Genomic DNA, 6372 nt, shown 5'->3' with positions numbered 1-6372 from the left:
TCCAGAAGAACTGTGGCAACGTCTCCAAGATTCAAGTAACCTACCTGCAAAGCTACCTGAAAAACTCTGCACAAGTGCACATAGGGCAAAAGCTGCGTTAAACACAAAAGATGGTCACATCAAATGCTTATTTATTTTAATTAATAGAAGTTCGTTGATAAAGAAAATCTATTTATGACATTGTTTTTGACAGCATCCTCATATTATGTGCCTAACTGTCTAAAAATTTTAACAGTACTGTAGCTTTGTAGGTATAGGTCTCTTAAAGCATCTTGGAGATGTTGCCACAGTTCTTCTGGATTTAGTCTGTCTCCGTTTTTTCTGTTTCTTAAGACAGACTGGATTGAATGATGGAGAGATCACATCTCTGTTTGCACAAGGAGTGTGACAACAGCCTGTGCTCCACACAAAAATCTCACTGGATTATTATAATTAATGGCTAAATGAATGTTTAGAAATGTAAACTGATATTTCCTACTGACACACTACAGCAAAAGACCGACTTTAACTGACTTTGAACCATTTTTAGCTGATGAAAATACTAGTGGCCTAAGACTTTTGCACAGTACTGTACATTAAAGGCATAGGTCACGAAGAAATAAACCTGAATTCATTATTTGCTCATCCTGGTCTTTCACATGCATGACCTTCTTTCTTTTACATAACACAGAAGGAGAGCTTTTTAAAATAAATATCCTAGTTGTGCTTGATCATTTGAAAAAAAAATTGCAAAAAGGATGCAGATATAGATATATAAAATGTCCATCTTGCTAAATTAAGATGAATAAACAACACAAAACATTACACCTATAAACCTTCAAAAGTATGCATGTACTTTCTTTTCTGAGCTCTCTGTTGTGTTAAGAATAATTGGTCTCTCACTTAGGGATATTATTATGATTTTACTTTTTTAATATGATGAATGGCTGGCCTGGATAAACTGTTTTTTTTTTCTTTTTTGTATTTTATTCAGAGTCATCAAAGAGTGATGTCAATAATTCAGCCAGTGGTAAATAAACATTTATATTCACTATTGTGTTAAGAATAATTGTTGTGTTAAGAATAATTGGTCTCTTATTTAAGGATTTTATTATGCTTTTACTTTTTTTAAAATGATGAATGGCTGGCCTGGATAAACTGTTTTTTTTTTTTTTTTTTTTTTTGTATTTTATTCATCAGAGTCATCGAAGAGTGATGTCAAAAATTCAGCCAGTGGTAAACAAACATTTATGTTCACTACATTGTTTATGTTCTTTATAAAATCATGCGATGTTCATATACAATGTGTTTAAAATGATATCCTGTTGTTGTTTTTTTCAGCCTTCAGCCTTCTATCCACTGTGATGTTGTGTCCCCTTGGATTGGTCTTGTCACACTTTGTATCACACTGAAAAAAGATCAAGAAGTGACCATGAAAGTGCTGTGACGCTGATGCTCACTACTTAGTTACCTCATCTAGCATTCTCACTGTATAGCTGTTAGGGAAATGTTTTGAGGGAAACAGCTGTTGAACAAGTAAGACATAAAGATTAGTCTTTTGATTTTAGTAATGATCCATATAATTATTTCAGTTAGTGAAATCAAAGCTTAAAGAGGAATGTACTTTACTCCCCAACACTGCACGTTTATTATTTCTCTCCAGTCAGAAGTGAGCGTCTATATGTCCTAGAGCAGAACCCTTGAAGTGGGGACTTTGGAGGGAGCAGTGCTCTTATGTAAGGTTTGCCATTTGGAATGCACCTGATGAAGGGAACAATATAAAATGACATATTTTCTTCATCTTCACCTGGAATGTTACCATGATAACCATTAATCACCCCATTAGCTGGATACAATGGGAATCTCTTATTATTGCTGTAATTGTTGTAAATAAGTAACACAAAAACACTTTTTGGAATTTGCCTCAGATCTTGCCGTATGCACTAATGAGCTAATAGTTAAATCAGGTGTGTTAGATGAAGCAGACATACAAAATGTGAAGTGTTGAGGGTCTCTGGTACAGGTTTGGGCACCAGTGAAATAGTTGACAGAAATAATTGCTACAAGATGTTAAAAAAAAAAAAAAAAAAAAAAAAAAAAAAAAAAAAAACTGCTGAGGTGGGGTTATAAACACAATGTATCAGCTGTACCTATTGTAGATCTGTACTTTGTCAGATGCTGTCAATTCCCATGAATGCACTAATGGTGGCCACAACTGCATCTACCACTTTAGTTAGTATCTGAGTAAGAGTAAGTTGAGTAATTAGTGTGTGGATGAATTGTTCAATATTTTTTTTGTAATTTAAGATTGCTGTGTGATATTTCCAATTTTGATTTAAACTGTTTGCAATCTAAATTGTACACTCTTTTTCTAAAGAAATGCTACTGATTTGCACATTTTCAGCTGGATATAATAATAAAAAATAAATTAAAATAAAATAAAAAGCTGAGTTATGAATATTAGTAGTAGCATTCCCAGATAACAAAATACTATACTAAAAAATAGTTGATTCATCAGTGTTAATGGCATTGAATTAATATCGCTTTTGCACCCGCAATTAATGTTGAAAAAATGTTGAAATTTCAACAAACCGCCATTACTGTGATAAGTTCGTTATGCTCTTGATTCTTGCTTTCCAGACAATTCTCTTTTCTTGCTTACAGTGTAAACACCCAAGCTTTAAAAAAGAAAGCAATATTTTAAAATTAAGTTGGAGTAGATAACTCTTTGTGATGGGTGTCAAGCTGCAAAAAAGTTGAAAAACAATACTTAACAATATTGGTGGTTTCTCATTACATATGCAAATGTTCTATTTCACAAGTACAAAGATACTGTGGAAAAATAAAAATATTTAGACATCAACACTCATCATACAAACCTCAACAGTGGTGACAATCATCAAACTAATTCAGATAAACGGACCAATTGCAGTGTATGCTGGGAGTCATGAATTAGTTTTGTACTATGTTGATGCCCAGCATGCACTTCAGCATAACATTTTCTTTTGTTGATTGTCCCCCATGTTGAGTTGCATACACTGATTCTTGATGTTTAATTGATTCAGCAATTTAATGTTTTTGTTGGTAATTCATAGAAGTATGGTAGCAGTACCACTACTGTAATCTCACACTGTAGCATCACACATAAAAAAAACACAACAATGTATTTTAGCACTTTGTTACAAGTGACAAAGAGTCAAGAGCCCAAATAAAGCAATCACTGATCACAATAATGGTATTTTGTTGAAATGTCAACATTTTGTTAACATTAATTGCGAATGCAAATATGATTTTGATTCAATGCAATTAACATTGATTTTGTATGTACTGTACATGTCATATTGGTGTCACAACATGCATTTCACATGGGTGTGTACAAACATTTCCTATGCATTTGTTTGAGCATTTAGCACATGTGTGTGGTTACTTCACATTTGTGTACGAAAGTGTATCATGTACTGCAAGTGAAATTTGTTCAGGTGTGTTTGATTAGGGTTGGAGCTGAAATCTGCAGGAAAATGGATCTCACGGGCCAAAGTTGAGAATCCCTGCCTTTAGCTCGCCATTAGTAGGAAGAAAGCATTTACTATAATGGGTAGTGAGCGTTGGTCCTGGAGAGCCGCAGCCCTGCAGAGTTTTGCTTTAACCCTAATCAAACACACCTGAACAAGCTAATCAAGGTCTGAAGGGTTACTAGGAAGCTGCAGGCAGGTGCGTTTTTATTAGGGTTGGAGCTGAACTCTGCAGGGCTGCGGCTCTCAGGACTGGAGTTCACCACACCTGTACTATAACTTCAAAATATTTCTGAGGTGGAAGAATGTTGTTCCACAAACCATGGAAATGACTTTCCAAAAGCTGAATGCTATCCAACAATCCATGGGCCTACAATTTCTCAACTGTGAAAGATGAAAAAACAATATTGGCATCAAATAATAGCCCATATTCTGGCATTTTAGGAGGTTTTTGGTTTGGTAATTAAGATTTATGTGTTCAAAGTTATGTTATTTTTTTACATAGCCACATAAATAGAGCTTCAGAGACGGGCATATCCCACACTGTAAAAAAAAAAAAAAAAATGTAATTTTACGGAAAATAACTGATTTTTTCAGGTTGTTTTCTTTTATTTTGAATTGCAGTCAAAACTATGTAAAACTATCTTTAAATTAAAAACCTGGCTGTTATTTTAAGTATTATGACATTAATTACAAATCACAGTAATTCACATTTTTTATACTGAAAAACTACTGTATTTTTATACAGTATGTTTTCTGTTTTCTTAATTTACAAACAAATATTGTAAAATTACAAAAAAAAAATCTGTAATTAATACAATAACAAATCCGTTAGATGATAAAACGGTCAAATGACTGGCAGTAAAGTAAAATCTCCTTATTTAAATAAGCTGACAAACACTGTTATTTTACAGCTATTTCCTGAATTTAATGATCAAACACCTCGACTGTAAAACAAAAGACAAAAAACGGTCAAATGACTGGCAGCACAGGGTGCCAAACAAAAACCTTCAAATTAAAGTCAAATCTCTTTATATAAATAATTTAACAACACTCTTAATTTACAGGCATTTCCTAAATTATTACAAACAAACACCTTGACTGTAAAATTAACTCATTAACTAATTAATTAAGTACTTAAACATCACATGACTGACAGCAACAGAACATGAAACACTAACAGATCTCTCTAGATCTCAGCATCTAGTCTGACTTTATTTCTTTCATACAAAACTTCTTATTGAGAATTAACAGATGTTTATATGTTAATGTTTTTAGTGAAAATAAAAAGTTTGAAGTCACCATTGCGGAGATAAGCATTTGCTTTAGTTGTGTTCTTGATCCTTGACTGTATAAATTAAGGTTTTTTTCTGTTTTTAGGCACATGTGTTATAGCAAAAACTAGTATAGAAAAGCTGTTCAGATACAGTTGGTTGTTAACAGTCAGCAGTTTATTGATCATAGTAGCCTGACTCACTGAGCGTATCAAGAATGTCATTGTTGAGTATGTTGGCTTTAAGTTCTGCAGTTTTACAGTAGTTCTACAATATTACAACAACAATTTTTTTTTCTGTCTTATATATTTTTGAACAGCTAGGTTTTTTGACACACACAAACATCAAGGATCAGCACATGAATCTCAACAATGGTGACAATCAATAAAAAGCTTGTTTTGTGATTTTGTCAGTTGTCACCATTGTTGAGATTCATATCCAGATTCTTGATGTCTGTGACTCTACACTATCTTGTGTATATAGCTTTCTCATAAAGTGACTGACATGTGATTAACATGTTCTGATATGAGATTTCTGCTGATGACAAGGTCATGCATAGAACATAACCAATTTTGTTTGATTAGACACTTTCTTGCTGGTTTTCAATAACAAATGTGCTTTAGAAACGCACAGCTACAGCAACTAAGAGAAAAAAAAAACAGTTAAGAAAATCAAAAGCACAACTAAAGCAAATGTTTATCTTCACAATGATAAAATCAAGCTTCATTCCTTTCAATTAAACACCAACATCTAAACCTCAGTAAATTCTCAATAAGTTTTGTATGAAAGAAACAAAGTCAGACTAGTTTGTATTAAGCGAAGATGCAGCAATCTAGAGAGATCTGTTAGTGTTTAATATTCTTTTGGGATTTAAAGGGTTTCTGTTGTCCGATTTTAGTGGGTTACCATTGTGCTGAAGAGTAGAGCGTGTGCTTTAGTCCAGGAGAAGACAAGAAAGTGTTGCTGTTATGCTGCATGTCATTTTGTTTAAAGGCTGTAACTGTGTAGTTGTTGATGCAATGATAGTTAGTTTTTGTATGTGTGCTGTTGTTAGTTAGTGATTAACTGCAAAAAAAGCTTTGTTTCCCAAAGAATACCTATAAAATAACAGTTAAAAAGAAAAAATAAATATTTTAAAAATTTTGTATATTTGTCCTTAATTTTACAGTTTTTCTTTGGAAGCTGCTTCTGCTAGTCATTGACCGTTTTTTAAAAAAACGGTCTTTAACCATTATTTCCATTAATGGTAAACGTTTGGCACCCTGTGCTGCCATGCATTTCACTGTTTTTTTACGTTTAAATTTTTTACAGTGCAAATAAACAAAACCAAGATCTAACTACTTGGTTTAACACTACAATAACTAGCTAACTAACTAAATAATGCTTGCCTTCTTTCCTTCCCTTCCCATCCAGTCACCTTTTTATAGTGCTTTATACAATACAGAAAAACTGTAGAAGAACTTGTTCAGCTGACTGTGCAAAGATCAACTATGAAATTAGTTCAATTCAGCTATAAAGCAGCCCTGTAGAAAACAGTGATGTCATCATCCAGCTCAGTTCACTTCTTATACGATAGTGACTGTAGAGTCAATTCAGTTACAAAGCTG

At 33.1% G+C, this 6372-nt stretch overlaps 1 long non-coding RNA gene across 1 annotated transcript; it reads left to right on the top strand.

Moving 5' to 3' along the window:
- The first annotated feature begins 515 nt into the window (after positions 1–515).
- Positions 516–5868, top strand: LOC127161143 (uncharacterized). The gene is made up of 3 exons (XR_007826957.1): positions 516–1009; positions 1180–1215; positions 1321–5868. It is a non-coding gene; the product is annotated as an uncharacterized LOC127161143 (long non-coding RNA).
- The last annotated feature ends 504 nt before the right edge of the window (positions 5869–6372 follow it).

This window comes from Labeo rohita, unplaced genomic scaffold (genome assembly GCF_022985175.1).
Source record: "Labeo rohita strain BAU-BD-2019 unplaced genomic scaffold, IGBB_LRoh.1.0 scaffold_559, whole genome shotgun sequence".
Taxonomy (NCBI): domain Eukaryota; kingdom Metazoa; phylum Chordata; class Actinopteri; order Cypriniformes; family Cyprinidae; genus Labeo; species Labeo rohita.
The sequence above is the reverse complement of the archived record's forward strand: the minus strand, read 5'-3'. Positions and strand labels throughout refer to the sequence as shown.